Source organism: Rutidosis leptorrhynchoides, chromosome 9 (genome assembly GCF_046630445.1).
Source record: "Rutidosis leptorrhynchoides isolate AG116_Rl617_1_P2 chromosome 9, CSIRO_AGI_Rlap_v1, whole genome shotgun sequence".
Taxonomy (NCBI): Eukaryota; Viridiplantae; Streptophyta; class Magnoliopsida; order Asterales; family Asteraceae; genus Rutidosis; species Rutidosis leptorrhynchoides.
The window spans coordinates 182002878-182020277 of record NC_092341.1 but is presented as its reverse complement, the minus strand read 5'-3'; positions in this window follow the sequence as shown (position 1 = coordinate 182020277).

Below are 17400 nucleotides of genomic sequence, written 5' to 3'. Positions count from 1 at the left end.
TTCAACACATCTTCCATCAAAAGCAACTAAACATGAGACAACGACGGTGGTTTGAAACTTTAAACGATTATGATTGTGAGCTTCGTTACCATCCCGGGAAGGCAAACGTAGTAGCCGATGTCTTAAGTCGAAAGGAGAGAGCGGTGCCTCTTCGTGTCCGAGCTTTAAACATCACCATTCACACCAACCTCAATAGTCAAATTCGTGTAGCCCAAGACGAGGATCTCAAGGATGAAAACATCTCCCTCGAACACTTGAACGTCCTTAACTCTCGATTCGAAGTTAAAGAAACCGGACTCTGATATTTCGTCGGAAGAATTTGGGTGCCTAGTTATGGGGACTTGCGAAGCCTTATTTTAGACGAAGCCCATAAGTCACGATACTCGATTCACCCCGGTGCCAATAAGATGTACCGTGACCTTAAAGAACAATATTGGTGGCCGAACATTAAAAAGGACGTTGCTACTTATGTTGGAAAGTGCCTAACTTGCTCCAAAGTCAAAGTCGAACATCAAAGACCATTCGGACTACTTCAACAACCCAAAATCCCGCAATGGAAGTGGGAAAGGATAACGATGGATTTTATCACCAAGCTACTGAAAACGTCGGGTGGTTATGATACTATTTGGGTCATTGTTGACCGTCTCACCAAATCCGCACACTTTCTCGCCATGAAAGAAATCGACAAAATGGAGAAATTTGCGCAACTTTACATCAAGGAGATCGTAGCCCGTCATGGTGTACCTTTATCGATTATCTCCGACCGAGATGGCCGTTTCGTTTCTAGATTTTGGCGTACTTTACAAGAAGCGTTGGGAACGCGTTTAGATATGAGCACCGCCTATCCACAAACCGATGGGCAAAGTGAACATACAATACAAACCTTGGAGGATATGTTACGAGCTTGTGTTGTCGATTTTGGGAAAGCTTGGGACAAGCACTTACCTCTCACCGAATTCTCCTACAATAATAGTTATCACGCGAGTATTAACGCCGCACCATTCGAAGCTTTATATGGCCGAATATGTCGTTCTCCCCTTTGTTGGGCCGAAGTAGGCGACACAAAAATCACCGGACCCGAACTCATTCATGAAACAACCGAGAAAATCGTTCAAATCCGAGATAGGCTTAGGACGGCCCGAAGTCGTCAAAAGAGCTATACCGACAAACGACGTAACGACCTCGAATTTCAAGTCGGTAATCGTGTAATGTTGAAAGTCGCACCTTGGAAAGGTGTAATCCGTTTCAGAAAACGCGGGAAGCTAAATCCGCAGTATATTGGTCCTTTCGAAATCTTGGAGCGTGTTGGAACCGTTGCTTATCGTTTAGATCTTCCACCTCAGTTGAGCTCCGTTCATCCTACTTTCCATGTATCTAACTTGAAAAAGTGCCTTGCCGAACCCGATATCGTCATTCCTCTCGAGGAGCTTACTATTGATGACAAACTTCATTTCGTGGAGGAACCGGTTGAAATTGTGGACACCTCCGTCAAAACGTTAAAACAAAGCCGAATTCCAATTGTCAAGGTCCGTTGGAATGCCAAAAGGGGACCCGAGTTTACTTGGGAAAGACAAGATCAAATGCAAAGGAAGTATCCTCATCTATTCGCAAATTCGAAAACGTAACATCTCGAGGAAGAAACAACGACTACTACGCCTACTTAAATTTCGGGACGAAATTTCTTTTAAGGAGTAGGTAATGTAACATCCCAGTTTTTTCGTTTACTTTTCCGTTATACTATTTTAAACTCCGTTATATGTTTATAACATCTTCCGTTAATACGCGTTTTAAATTATCTCGTTTAGGTAATTCACGCACCCGAATGAAACTAGAGGGACCATTGTTGCAAAGTGATCAAAGGTGTGACTAGGTCAACTAGTCAACACCCTTTCTCCACCATTCATTAATTTCCATTTTCATTTTCCCTTTTCTTTCAATACTTCTCAAATTCCTCTCAATCTCCATTACAAAGAACTCATCATCCACTCATGATCTAGCAAGTGTTTGACAAAACAAATTACATATTTGGAATCCTTGCAACTTCCTCTTCGATTCCATACCAATTTCATTACATTTGGGTAACTTTCTAAAATCACTAGATTTTGTGTTCTTGATGTTTTTAAGTTATAAAGTTGTTAATTAGTGTCTATGGCTCAAGTCTAACTTGATCATATGATTTATATGCTCGATTTCGTTATTTGAAATAACTAACTTGAATATGAACTTTGGTGTGTTTGATTTAGTGATTTGGTTGCTTGAATGTTATTAAATGTTATAAATGCATGTATTAAATGTGTTCCTAGTATTACTAGCTTCAATTTGATGTGTAGGTTGCTTGAGAAAACTCCATAAACTTGATTAGTGATTTTGGTGAATTTGGGTTAGGGTTTGATAAGCTTGAAATGAATATTTGATGCATTGAATGCCATGAATTATTGTTAGTAAGTAGTTAGTTGTATTGTATGCTTGATTATCTACAAAACGGCGTGTTTTATGTATGCATTTAATGCCCGAATCATAAATGTGCACTTGTAAAAATTGAAGCATTAAATGTGTGCATTGATTGATCATTTGATTTGAAAAGTCGGTTATTGCAAATAATGTTTTCGGTTGGTGAAATGTGTTTAGTTGTGTTCCTTGTCAAATTAGCTTTCTAACGATATAAGATACGAGTTCTAAGTGATTGTGGTTTGTAATTTATGCTTGAAAGAGTTTTGATTTAAGACTTGAACAATTGAGACTGACCAGGTACCAGCACACGACCAATGCCGCGGCGCGGCAATCCTGGGTCGCGGCGCTACCTAAGCCGTGTTCCAGGTTCTATTTTCGTGGTCCATTTCATGTAAAATGTTTGGCATGCTATGGACCTCTGATTCACATGAGACTTGTTTTAACATGCTTATATATGAATAATTAGCACAGAAAAATAGTTCGGGATCCGACTCGAACTCGTTGACCTTTTCGTTGACTTTAACCGACCAAAGTTTGACTTTTTGTCAAACTTAACCGAATGATTATGCAATCTTTCTAACATGATCCTATACTTGTATCTTGCATGAAACTTGACAATTTGATTCACATGCTACATAATCGAGTCGTATTGAGCCATAGGACTAATTGAACATCTTTGACCAATTGTGACTATCGTTATTGATACAACCTATTTGTTTAGGCCGAGACTAGCATTGTTCTTGCACACGTTACTTGTTGAAGTAAATTTACATTCATACACTCGAGGTGAGATCATAGCCCCACTTTTTAAATACTTTTATACTTTTAAAATCGTGGGATGAGAAAATAATGGTGTATCCTATCGTATACACACATAAAAGGCATAATGGTTGCATAAAAGTAGCATCAGGAAGGCTGGAAACAACAGATTTGTGGAGTTATCCGTCCAGCATTCTCCGCTGTACAGGCTGCTCCGTCATGCGTAAGCCCTGAAGGCCGCCTAGCGCGTAAGCCCTGGCCGGAGAACACCACCTTCAGCGTAAATTTCGGATCACAAGTAACAGAACGTATCATCATCTGACCCGTGTCCCCGAGCAATCTGGTGGATCTGACACTATAAATAGACCCCTTGGGTCGTCATTTTACACAGTTCAGATATTCTGACAACTTTGAGAACTGAGATTTCACTTCTCTTTCTCTCACTACTTTCTCTCACTAGAAGTCATCCGGCTAGCACTTTTACGCTCTACGGATGACAGATTGATTAAGCCACCCCACAAGTTTCTACACTTGTGAACCGGGTCTGCAGGGATTATTTCTCGAGGGTAAAAATCAATCGGCAACACTCCGCCCTCCTAAAGCTAGATTACTTATAGTATCTTGTTGATACACTAAGCCTTACCTCATAAGGAAATAGGTGTTAACAATGGCGCCATCCACTAATACAAAGAACACACGAAACGAAAAAGGAACAAAAACAACTGAAGCTTCATTTGTACTTGAAGCAGACAAAAATCCATCAACTGACGACATGATAACTGTTGAAGATGTACCCGTTCCGCCACTAGATGGTACGATTGAAGAAACAGTTGCTGAAACTACAAAAAGGCTTAAACATTTGGCAACTAATTCGGAGAAAAGGCCAGTAATTGAAGAAACGACAGCCAAAAGTGCAGAAAGACTTCCAAATTTTGTTACTAATCCAGAGCGACGACCATTGATGCAACCACGGCGATGTCCATCATTTATACCTTTTCGGGGGATGGCGGATGGCAAAGACAAGCAAATAATGAAAAGGCAATCTATATCAAAATACAAGTTATCCAGGTTACTTGACAAGCTGGGCAGTCTTATTGATGATTCTGGGGATGATAACGACATGAGCTATGATGATAATGACTCTGATGATGAAACTGACAAAGATGAGTTCATGTCAGAGAAGCAGGCAGTGTTGATTTTGAATGATATTCTTAAGCAGACAGCTCCGACAAAATATAAGCAACGCTTAGCGCAGCCCGCCGTCCGTGTTGTGGCCGTGGACAATTTCTTTGCCCTCATTACTGGAGAGCAAGCCACCAAGCCACCAGCCATGGCAGAATCTACACAGTGTTTCATTGATCGAATTGCTAATTATCCATTGCCCAGAAATCTTGCTATACCAACAATTGGAGTTTCTGATGGCACAACGGATCCGGAAGATTTTCTGACTATGTTTGAAGGTGTTATGAGGTTACAGCATTGGGAGGATGAAACTGCGTGCCATATGTTTCCTATGGTACTGCAGAAAATGGCACGCGAATGGTTTGCTAGTTTGCCGCCAAGGAGTATTACCAGTTTTCTTGATTTGAGAGCAAAATTTGTGATGCAATACCAAAATCTCCGGAGCTGTATTCTGACACATCTTGATGCACACGAGATCACAATGCATCATAACGAATCCTTGAGCAATTTTATGAAGCGTTATACACTTGAAGCACAGAAGATCCCTGATTGTCCAGAATCACAGCTTGTATCTGGTTTCATTTTCTGTCTGGACCAGCGGCGGTTTAGTGCACTTGTTCATGCATTACGGTATGACTTACCAAAAACATTGCATCAGGCGTTGGAGGTTGCACAGAGGCATGTTCGAGCTGGTGAGCGTGGGTTGAACAAGTTTGATACTGGCAGCAGTAGCAAGCCGCACAACGGAGGGAGGTATTTTGACAGAAATCAGAGAAGGAATGACAATTCAAATGGAGGAAGGAGAGGAAACAATCACCCTAATGATTTTCACCATAACAGAAGGCCAATAGAAAGGCACCCGTTGATAATGGCGCTTACCAAAACTCCGAAAGAGATCCTCTTCACTGAACCAATTCGGACCACTTTCAATGCTCCAGCACCAATGGAGGAAAGGGAGGGTCCAAAGAGTGAGTTGTGGTGAGATTTTCATGAAGCTTAGGGCCATGATACGGACAATTGCAAATCTTTGATGAGAGAAATTATAGCGAAAATCAAGGCAGGAGAGCTGAATCATTTGTTGCCTGGCAAACAGTACAGGAGGAATGATCCTCGCAGGAAATTTGCGTGGCAAAGGAATGATGGTAACAGAGGATGCCGTGGAGAGAACAGAAGAGAGCAGCATGGTGAAAGAGATAATCGGAACCAACCGCAGTATGGAGACCGGGTCACAGAGCGCGAGACAACTCCAGAAGTTGTAATCAGGATGGTTTGGATCAACGACAGTCATTATGAAGAAGATGAATCATCAAGCAGCAATTTGGACAGCTGGAGATATGCTCCAATTATCTTTCAGCCAATTTAGAATTGGGCGTTGTCCGTCTAACCAGTGATCATTTCAGCAGAGATAGCAAATAAGTTTGTCAACTGCATTTACACAGATACGGGAAGTGACGCTGACATCATTTACTGGCATTGCTTGAAGACTTTTCCAAGGCATGTGCAGGGCAGAGCTAGGCAAAAGAGGTTGAAGGTTTCTGGATTAACGGGAGCACCGATAAATGCCATGGGGCAGATTCGTTTGGAAGTTGTTATGGGCACATTCCCATTGTTGAGAACAGAAACAATCGATTTCACAATCATAGATGGCAATTCTCGATTTAATGTCCTTTTTGGAAGGACAGCGTTGACTAAATTCGGAGCGATAACATCGACAGCTCATGCAGAGATCAGGTTCCTAACTCCGAACGGAGTAGCCGCCATACATTCACAATATGTGGCACCGGCTAGGGAGAGATCCACATTTGTGAACTTACCAGAAGGTAACGTAAACCGGAGAAAGCATGATCGGTTGTTTCGTGATGATGAGGTTCAGGAGTTTTTCATTCCATAATCAAGTGTGTAGGCCGGATAGCGCTGGGCGCTCGGCGTGTGAAGAAGCAAATCTCAGCATGTTATTAAGAACAAAAGTTTATTATCAGAGCAGTTTTTTTAACATTTTTATGAAGACATTGTCTCTTACAATCATTGTATTCATGCCAAAATACACATGTTTGGCATTTGAAGAACATATTTTCGCATTATATGAAGAGCAACGTTTATCAATTTACTGTGAACCATTGTGGTTATTTTACAGTGCATATGTTAGCAATTGCATACATTAAACATTCATGGCGTACTAATTAGGCTTGATCCACCTAAATTCGTCATCAATCGTTTATGTACTGCACAGTACCGAACAATAAATTTTATATTTTTCTTAAACAAAGTGCTGCCCGTGACAAATGTAAAACATTACATTTATAACCTGCCCACAGAAGGAGTGTATTTTTAAAATACATCCAATGGCAGAAGCTTTTGTGCCGGCCAGCAAAAGGCACAAGGGATCGGCTAGAAAACGTTTAAGTTTTACTAGAACGCACCGATGTATGATACAAAACTCAGATACTTGTCATGACAAACATTATAAAAAACTTACTTCACAGAACGAAGTTCTATATTTTATATAAAGGCAAAAATAATTAGCAATTCTTCCTCATATACTTTATGACGGAAGGCGTATGACGGACAAGTCACTAACTCATAACTAATATTTATGTAATATTTCAAAAAATTCTTCCTCATATACTTTATGACGGAAAGCGTATGGCGGAAAGATTATTTTTGTAATCACTCTTTAACAATACTTCATAATTATTATTCCTCATTACTTGCTGACGAATGCATATAACAAATTATGAATATCTTACAGCATGATTAAAAACATAATGTTTACAAAGTGAATTTTTCAAGTGTTGCTCATTCAGCTGAACTTAACACTGCATATTTATCACAGTGCTTCGCTCAATTTTAGAGTGTACAATTGTACATAGCATATTTATTATATGCTTCAGTGCATCACAGATTTATTCTAAGCATGAAACAACAAAATAATTGAAACAAGTATGTAAGGAGATGGGCTCATTGAAGGCAATGCATATTTATGGAATTCAAAGTCGTCAATGTTTATTACAAATGTCTGCTCATGAAGTGGTTACAAGTTTATGAAAATTGAATATTGAGTACATCCTGGGCAGATGACTCTTCTCTGTTACATACTTCATTGTAAACATCTATCTTCAGATTAATCAATTTGTCTCTGGCTTCTTCAACCTTCTCCAGGGTTCCAAGAGGCATCAGATTTGTAATGGCAGCAGGGAGAGACATGTTTGGAGCAAGGCGCCTGGTTAGTTTATCTGTTACATCAGCAATAGCATGGGTGCGTATAGCATCAACGTAATCATTGTAGGGATTCCCCACAAGAGCGGATCCAAGCACCTTCGCTATCACACCTGGTAATGGTGTATCCTATCGTATACACGCATAAAAGGCATAATGGTTACATAAAAGTAGCATCAGGAAGGCTGAAAACAACAGTTTTGTGGAGTTAACCGTCCAGCATTCTCCGTTGTGCAGGCTGCTCCTTCATGCGTAAGCCCTGAAGGCCGCCTAGCGCGTAAGCCCTGGCCGGAGAACGCCACCTTCAGCATAAATTTCGGATCACGAATAACAGAACGTATCATCATTTGACACGTGTCCCCGAGCAATCTGGTGAATCTGACACTATAAATAGACCCCTTGGGTCGTCATTTTACACGGTTCAGATATTCTGACAACTTGGAGAGCTGAGACTTTACCTCTCTCTTTCTCTCTCTACTTTCTCTCACTAGAAGTCATCCGGCTAGCACTTTTACGCTCTACGGACCACAGGTTGATTAAGCCAGCCACCCCACAAGTTTCTACACTTGTGAACCGGGTCTGCAGGGATTATTTCCCAAGGGTAAAAATCAATCGGCAACACTCCGCACTCCTAAAGCTAGATTACTTCTAGTATCTTGTTGACACACTAAGCCTTACCTCATAAGGAAATAGGTGTTAACAATGGCGCCATCCATTATTAAGACGAATCATCTCACCAACACTGATAAAGACGGCGAAGATAACGAATTCATACCCATAGAAGTGGGCATGATACATCCATGGAAAGCTGGACAACGGAAGAAGGCAGAAGTATTAGAAGATTGGGAAGAGCAATTAATATCATTTCCTTCTATGTGTAACACAAATCCATCCAATGGTCCAGTAGTTATAGAAGCGCGAGTTGCTAATTTCTTAATACGCAACATTTACACTGACACAGGAGCTGGAGCAGACATTATGTATGAACATTGCTTCATACAACTACCCAAAGATGTACAAGAAAAAATGAAGGAAACATATGTGCCGTTGGCAAGTTTTACAAGTGAGCCGTCCTGGTCTGAAGGAAGTATTTTGCTTGAAGTAACCTTGGGCAAGCCACCCCTAAGACGCACAGCCAACATTGAGTTTTTGGTTTTTAAAGAAAATTAACAGTACAACATAATTTTGGGAAGAACTGTTTTAATGACGTTTGGAGCTGTAACGTCAACTGTACATGGTATGATGAAGTTTCCAACGCCAGGCAGAGTAGCAACGTTATATGCAGAACGGCAGAAGTCAATTGAGTGTTCCCAATAACAAAGGCAGTAATTAAGCCAATCATACACGATGATGGGTCAATTTCACCAAATCTTAAATTTCCAGATCAGAAAATCATAATTGGGCACACGTTGTCCGCCGAATGTAAAGAAAAATTATACAATATTTTGACAACAAATCTAGACGTTTTTGCATGGCAGCCGTCTGATATGACCGGTGTTCCAAGGGAAATTGCAGAGCATAGGCTAAACATGAATCCCAACATACATCTTGTTTGTCAGAAAAAGCGTGGCATGGCGCCAGAAAGAAGCAAATACCTCTGTGATGAGGTACGAAGTTTGGTGGATGCTGGGATCTTGCGAGAGGTCAAATATCAAACATGGGTAGTGATCATATACATAGCATTGTATATGTATATTTTATTTGCTAAAAGCCAAAGGCAGAACTACGCGAATTATAAGGCAAAGCTGTGCAATATTCGCTGAAAATGAGTACCGCGGTTATGTTTTTGCATTAATGCAAGATCGCGGTTTAATCCGCTGGGTTTCCGCGAATAGTTAAGTAACTCGCAGACCGCGAATATTTCGAATTCTATAAATAGAGAGCTTGGCCTCTCATTTATAGGTTGTTGATTCTCTGCCATTTTGCCTAAACCTTTGTAATTTCCACTTGTGATCTTGCCCAAGGGATTTTTACATTGCGAAAAGGTGAATTAAGCGAATTAACAATCAAGACCGGGTCGGGGTGGTTGATCACTTGATAGTTAAAGTGAAAAACGATCATCGGAGCCCAAAATAATCATCAAACATCCCATCCTCCATTACAATCTTATTGCACTCAATTTGTGATTAAGTAACATCATTAATTATGGATTGATCAATTGGCGCCATCCGTGGGACACGTTTTACAAATTAAACTGAAAATTTTTTGTTTTACGCCGTTAAACAATTAATTCGATGGTTTAATTTCAATCGTGTTTTTGTTGTGATGATTTGCAGGTGCATACATCTAAAATCGGTGGTGAATTGCTTGATTGCTTAGAATTATGAGTAATATTGGAAATGATAGTGATGCAGTGGTCGCTGTGCGAGCGAATGCCCAAAAAAGAGGAAAAAAGCGAAAGTCCGCTAAAATGTATCATAATTGGCAATTTGCGCCAATTAGTTTCCCGAAAATGCAGAGCGATGATTTTTCTGAAATGCCGATAATGATATCGTGCAAAATCGCGGAAGCTGATATCACAGTCATGAAAGTCCATGTCGACAACGGAAGTAGCGTTGATGTTATTTACGAACAATGCTTCGCTCAATTGCTAGAAAGTATTAAAACAAACCTGCAAACAACCGCAGTTTCACTAACCGGTTTTGCAGGAGAATCTTCATTACCTATAGGTGTTTTGTCATTAAACATCGAGTTAGCTGATGTTAATGATGACGCTTTGGTGCGACAAGTGCGATTAGATTTTTATGTTATGCGAGTCTCTCGCTATAACATGCTGTTGGGAAGAACCGCTATAAGTAAATTTGGGTTTGTCCCGTCTACAATTCATGGCATGATTAAGTTTCCAACGTATAAGGGAATTGCCACAATATGTTCAATGAGCATTATGCCTATTTGTGCGGCTGTTAACGTAAAAACCACAGGGCAAGAACCTGTTGATGGTGCAGATGCTATGAAAATAATTAATCCCGCATATCCAGAACAGAAAATCAAAGTAGGACGTAATGTTAGTGCGGATACTAGAAAACAAATCGTGCAATTACTTGTCCAATATATGGATGTTTTTGCCTGGTGCGAAAACGATATGACTAGTGTTCCGCGTCATATTGCAGAATACAGGCTTAATGTGAATCCAGCTCTAAAACCTGTAGTGCAAAAGCGAAGGGGTATGGCCCCAGACCGCGTAAAATGGTTGTGTGAAGAAGTAACAAAACTGGTGAGAGCCAAAATTTTGCGCGAAGTCTAATACCAATCATGGATTGCAAATCCAGTATTGGTGAAGAAACCTGATAGTTCTTAGAGAATGTGTATTGATTACAAAGAATTGAATAAAGCGTGCCCGAAGGATAACTATCCGCTTCTAGAAATTGATCTGAAAGTGGAATCTTTACATGCTTTTCCATATAAATGTTTTTTGGACGCGGCAAGAGGATATCATCAGATTCCTATGGCGCAAGAAGACGCAGATAAAACCGCATTTCATACGGGCAAAGGCATATATTGTTATATCATGATGCCTTTCAGTTTAATCAATGCAGGTGCGACATATCAACGGTTGATTGATACCGCGTTTGATAAACAAATAGGGCGTAATCTTGAAGCTTATGTAGATGATTTAGTCATTAAAAGCACAACGCAAGAGCGAATCATTGAAGATATGCGCGAAACATTTGACAGACTGCAAAAAATAAACATGAAGCTTAATCCGCTAAAATGTAGTTTTGGCGAAACGGAAGGGAAATTTTTGGGATATCTTGTTACAGAACAAGGTATTCAAGCTAATCCAAAAAAGATCGCGGCTATAGAAAATATGACCGCACCGAAAATGGTCAAGGAAGTGCAAAGTTTGACGGGAAAGCTAGCCGCATTAACGCGTTTCTTGTCTAAAGCCGCGAAAAGGCAGTTGCCATTTTTCAAAACCTTAAAAGGTTGTTTGAAGCAAAAGAATTTTGTTTGGTCCAGCGAAGCAGAATCTGCGTTTCAGGAGATGAAAAAGTTGTTAAAAACTTTGCCTACACTAACAGCGCCGGTTCATGGCGAAACTTTGTATCTTTATATTTCGGTAGCTAACGAAGCTTTTGGCTCAGTTTTGATCGCGGAAAGGGACAAAATACAAAAGCCAGTGTATTTTGTTAGTAAAGCTCTTACGGGGAGTGAAATAAACTATGCGCCGATTGAAAAGTTTGTGTATCCGCTCATTTTAACAACGCGAAGGCTACGAAGATATTTTCAAGGGAATCCCGTGCATGTATTAACTAATCTACCAATCAGGTAAGTCTTAACAAAGCCAGAGATATCTGGTAGATTCGCATTAAGGGCGGTAGAATTAGGTGCTTATCAAATATCTTACCTTCCGCGTAGCGCGGAAAAAGGACAAGTTATGGCGGATTATCTCGCTGAACTGTCTGGAGAGTTGGAGGTGATTAATGGGCGAACCGCATTAAAACCTGAACACGGTGAAACTTGGGATTTGTTTACTGATGGTGCTTCGTGTGCAGAAGGTGCAGGTGCGGGTTTAGTTTTGGCAAGTTCAAGGGGTGAAGAGCATACTTATGCTCTGCAGATTAATTTTGACGTAACAAACAATGAAGCAGAGTATGAGGCATTGCTTGCAGGTTTAAATATTGCGCAAAAAATGAATGTTGTTAAGTTGCGTGCATTTACGGATTCGCAGTTAGTAGCGAATCAGTTTAATGGATCTTTTGACGCGCATGATGAAATGTCCCGTTCTTATTGATTAAAAACGTTCCATATTAATTGATTTCGTTGCGAGGTTTTGACCTCTATATGAGATGTTTTTCAAAGACTGCATTCATTTTTAAACAAACCATAACCTTTATTTCATCAATAAAGGTTTAAAAAGCTTTACGTAGATTATCAAATAATGATAATCTAATATATCCTGTTTACACACGACCATTACATAATGGTTTACAATACAAATATGTTACAACAAAATAAGTTTCTTGAATGCAGTTTTTACACAATATCATACAAGCATGGACTCCAAATCTTGTCCTTATTTAAGTATGCGACAGCGGAAGCTCTTAATAATCACCTGAGAATAAACATGCTTAAAACGTCAACAAAAATGTTGGTGAGTTATAGGTTTAACCTATATATATCAAATCGTAACAATAGACCACAAGATTTCATATTTCAATACACATCCCATACATAGAGATAAAAATCATTCATATGGTGAACACCTGGTAACCGACAATAACAAGATGCATATATAAGAATATCCCCATCATTCCGGGACACCCTTCGGATATGATATAAATTTCGAAGTACTAAAGCATCCGGTACTTTGGATGGGGTTTGTTAGGCCCAATAGATCTATCTTTAGGATTCGCGTCAATTAGGGTGTCTGTTCCCTAATTCTTAGATTACCAGACTTAATAAAAAGGGGCATATTCGATTTCGATAATTCAACCATAGAATGTAGTTTCACGTACTTGTGTCTATTTTGTAAATCATTTATAAAACCTGCATGTAATCTCATCCCAAAAATATTAGATTTTAAAAGTGGGACTATAACTCACTTTCACAGATTTTTACTTCGTCGGGAAGTAAGACTTGGCCACTGGTTGATTCACGAACCTATAACAATATATACATATATATCAAAGTATGTTCAAAATATATTTACAACACTTTTAATATATTTTGATGTTTTAAGTTTATTAAGTCAGCTGTCCTCGTTAGTAACCTACAACTAGTTGTCCACAGTTAGATGTACAGAAATAAATCGATAAATATTATCTTGAATCAATCCACGACCCAGTGTATACGTATCTCAGTATTGATCACAACTCAAACTATATATATTTTGGAATCAACCTCAACCCTGTATAGCTAACTCCAACATTCACATATAGAGTGTCTATGGTTGTTCCGAAATATATATAGATGTGTCGACATGATAGGTCGAAACATTGTATACGTGTCTATGGTATCTCAAGATTACATAATATATAATACAAGTTGATTAAGTTATGGTTGGAATAGATTTGTTACCAATTTTCACGTAGCTAAAATGAGAAAAATTATCCAATCTTGTTTTACCCATAACTTCTTCATTTTAAATCCGTTTTGAGTGAATCAAATTGCTATGGTTTCATATTGAACTCTATTTTATGAATCTAAACAAAAAAAGTATAGGTTTCTAGTCGGAAAAATAAGTTACAAGTCGTTTTTGTAAAGGTAGTCATTTCAGTCGAAAGAACGACGTCTAGATGACCATTTTAGAAAACATACTTCCACTTTGAGTTTAACCATAATTTTTGGATATAGTTTCATGTTCATACTAAAAATCATTTTCTCAGAATAAAAACTTTTAAATCAAAGTTTATCATAGTTTTTAATTAACTAACCCAAAACAGCCCGCGGTGTTACTACGACGGCGTAAATCCGGTTTTACGGTGTTTTTCGTGTTTCCAGGTTTTAAATCATTAAGTTAGCATATCATATAGATATAGAACATGTGTTTAGTTGATTTTAAAAGTCAATTTAGAAGGATTAACTTTTGTTTGCGAACAAGTTTAGAATTAACTAAACTATGTTCTAGTGATTACAAGTTTAAACCTTCGAATAAGATAGCTTTATATGTATGAATCGAATGATGTTATGAACATCATTACTACCTTAAGTTCCTTGGATGAACCTACTGGAAAAGAGAAAAATGGATCTAGCTTCAATGGATCCTTGGATGGCTCAAAGTTCTTGAAGCAAAATCATGACACGAAAACAAGTTCAAGTAAGATCATCACTTGAAATAAGATTGTTATAGTTATAGAAATTGAACCAAAGTTTGAATATGATTATTACCTTGTATTAGAATGATAACCTACTGTAAGAAACAAAGATTTCTTGAGGTTGGATGATCACCTTACAAGATTGGAAGTGAGCTAGCAAACTTGAAAGTATTCTTGATTTTATGAAACTAGAACTTTTGGAATTTATGAAGAACACTTAGAACTTGAAGATAGAACTTGAGAGAGTTCAATTAGATGAAGAAAATTGAAGAATGAAAGTGTTTGTAGGTGTTTTTGGTCGTTGGTGTATGGATTAGATATAAAGGATATGTAATTTTGTTTTCATGTAAATAAGTCATGAATGATTACTCATATTTTTGTAATCTTATGAGATATTTCATGCTAGTTGCCAAATGATGGTTCCCACATGTGTTAGGTGACTCACATGGGCTGCTAAGAGCTGATCATTGGAGTGTATATACCAATAGTACATACATCTAAAAGCTGTGTATTGTACGAGTACGAATACGGGTGCATACGAGTAGAATTGTTGATGAAACTGAACGAGAATGTAATTGTAAGCATTTTTGTTAAGTAGAAGTATTTTGATAAGTGTATTGAAGTCTTTCAAAAGTGTATAAATACATATTAAAACACTACATGTATATACATTTTAACTGAGTCGTTAAGTCATCGTTAGTCGTTACATGTAAGTGTTGTTTTGAAACCTTTAGGTTAACGATCTTGTTAAATGTTGTTAACCCAATGTTTATAATAACAAAAGAGATTTTAAATTATTATATTATCATGATATTATGATGTACGAATATCTCTTAATATGATATATATACATTAAATGTCGTTACAACGATAAACGTTACATATATGTCTCGTTTCAAAATCATTAAGTTAGTAGTCTTGTTTTTACATATGTAGTTCATTGTTAATATAATTAATGATATGTTTACTTATCATAATATCATGTTAACTATATATATAACCATATATATGTCATCATATAGTTTTTTTACAAGTTTTAACGTTCGTGAATCACCGGTCAACTTGGGTGGTCAATTGTCTATATGAAACCTATTTCAATTAATCAAGTCTTAACAAGTTTGATTGCTTAACATGTTGGAAACATTTAATCATGTAAACATCAATCTCAATTAATATATATAAACATGGAAAAGTTCGGGTCACTACAGTACCTACCCGTTAAATAAATTTCGTCCCGAAATTTTAAGCTGTTGAAGGTGTTGACGAATCTTCTGGAAATAGATGCGGGTATTTCTTCTTCATCTGATCTTCACGCTCCCAGGTGAACTCGGGTCCTCTACGAGCATTCCATCGAACCTTAACAATTGGTATCTTGTTTTGCTTAAGTCTTTTAACCTCACGATCCATTATTTCGACGGGTTCTTCGATGAATTGGAGTTTTTCGTTGATTTGGATTTCATCTAACGGAATAGTGAGATCTTCTTTAGCAAAACATTTCTTCAAATTCGAGACGTGGAAAGTGTTATGTACATCCGCGAGTTGTTGAGGTAACTCAAGTCGGTAAGCTACTGGTCCGACACGATCAATAATCTTGAATGGTCCAATATACCTTGGATTTAATTTCCCTCGTTTACCAAATCGAACAACGCCTTTCCAAGGTGAAACTTTAAGCATGACCATCTCTCCAATTTCAAATTCTATATCTTTTCTTTTAATGTCAGCGTAGCTCTTTTGTCGACTTTGGGCGGTTTTCAACCGTTGTTGAATTTGGATGATCTTCTCGGTAGTTTCTTGTATAATCTCCGGACCCGTAATCTGTCTATCCCCCACCTCACTCCAACAAATCGGAGACCTGCACTTTCTACCATAAAGTGCTTCAAACGGCGCCATCTCAATGCTTGAATGGTAGCTGTTGTTGTAGGAAAATTCTGCTAACGGTAGATGTCGATCCCAACTGTTTCCGAAATCAATAACACATGCTCGTAGCATGTCTTCAAGCGTTTGTATCGTCCTTTCGCTCTGCCCATCAGTTTGTGGATGATAGGCAGTACTCATGTCTAGACGAGTTCCTAATGCTTGCTGTAATGTCTGCCAGAATCTTGAAATAAATCTGCCATCCCTATCAGAGATAATAGAGATTGGTATTCCATGTCTGGAGACGACTTCCTTCAAATACAGTCGTGCTAACTTCTCCATCTTGTCATCTTCTCTTATTGGTAGGAAGTGTGCTGATTTGGTGAGACGATCAACTATTACCCAAATAGTATCAAAACCACTTGCAGTCCTTGGCAATTTAGTGATGAAATCCATGGTAATGTTTTCCCATTTCCATTCCGGGATTTCGGGTTGTTGAAGTAGACCTGATGGTTTCTGATGCTCAGCTTTGACCTTAGAACACGTCAAACATTCTCCTACGTATTTAGCAACATCGGCTTTCATACCCGGCCACCAAAAATGTTTCTTGAGATCCTTGTACATCTTCCCCGTTCCAGGATGTATTGAGTATCTGGTTTTATGAGTTTCTCTAAGTACCATTTCTCTCATATCTCCAAATTTTGGTACCCAAATCCTTTCAGCCCTATACCGGGTTCCGTCTTCCCGAATATTAAGATGTTTCTCCGATCCTTTGGGTATTTCATCCTTTAAATTTCCCTCTTTTAAAACTCCTTGTTGCGCCTCCTTTATTTGAGTAGTAATGTTATTATGAATCATTATATTCATAGATTTTACTCGAATGGGTTCTCTATCCTTCCTGCTCAAGGCATCGGCTACCACATTTGCCTTCCCCGGGTGGTAACGAATCTCAAAATCGTAATCATTCAATAATTCAATCCACCTACGCTGCCTCATATTCAGTTGTTTCTGATTAAATATATGTTGAAGACTTTTGTGGTCGGTATATATAATACTTTTGACCCCATATAAGTAGTGCCTCCAAGTCTTTAATGCAAAAACAACCGCGCCTAATTCCAAATCATGCGTCGTATAATTTTGTTCGTGAATCTTCAATTGTCTAGACGCATAAGCAATCACC